The sequence below is a fragment of the Thermobia domestica genome, chromosome 10 (assembly GCF_964235325.1).
Source record: "Thermobia domestica chromosome 10, izTheDome1.hap1.1, whole genome shotgun sequence".
Lineage (NCBI taxonomy): Eukaryota > Metazoa > Arthropoda > Insecta > Zygentoma > Lepismatidae > Thermobia > Thermobia domestica.
In genome coordinates this window covers 21,336,909-21,337,938 of record NC_137463.1, presented here as the reverse complement: position 1 = coordinate 21,337,938, position 1,030 = coordinate 21,336,909, and positions in this window count along the sequence as shown.

Here is a 1,030-nt window from a genome sequence, read left to right as displayed (position 1 = left end):
ATATATATATATATATATATATATATATATATATATATATATATATATATATATAAAACATTGCTTTGTGGTGAGAACGTTTCAGTAAGCGACGAACCTTCTCAGTGTTTCTCCCTGACTTATTAATATGCACAGTATATATTCTACAGTTATTTGGAACTGAATTAAGTGCTTTCTTTAATCGTTTATGGAAATATTACAGTAGATTAGAGCAGACCAGAGTAGACCAGGTGGAGGAACGCCAGATCGTCGCCAGCCACATCGTTTTCTCAGCTCGTTATCTAAATGTTCTCAGTCAAGTTATCGCAATGTCGTGCATCGTGGCCAGTGGACTACAATTATCGTCAACTCTTTTTTATGTTCTATTTGCATGTACATACAGGTGATTTAACATGAGTGCTTTTAAGAATGAACTGTCAACATTGATTAATGGACCAATGCAGCTCGTATCTCGAACCTCTTGGTTCGGGGAGTGTTACTCCACGTTTCGAGGCAGCAACCACGCACGTCGCGTCGAGCTTCAATTATAATATTGTGCTAAGGGGCATAAGCTATTAGCCGGTGAAGGACGTTTTCTTACGGCGAGCCCCAATCAATAAGTCCCAGGTTCATATACCTAGTGCGTTAAAGTTATAAACGCGCCCTCCAACATTAGCATTCCAATGGAGACTAATTTCGCTGAAGACTCGTGTCGACTCTTCAGGACTGTTTGGAGCAGCAACTAGATTACTACCTGGGATTATCACGGCGACACTTCATCCAGTGCTAATCCCCCAAGTGCGTCAATGGTGAGAGAAAAGCATTTATAGTGAAATCTCAATTATAAACTTATCAGTTGATATATATATATATATATATATATATATATATATATATATATATATATATATATATATATATATAAGGGCTACAGTATAGTGAAAAGTAAAGTGTGATTTTTAGTGACGAGTGCAAGAGTCTTGGTCTTGCAAGACCAAGACCAAGGGATGCAAGACCTAAACCATACCTGCAAGACCAAGACCAAGACTCT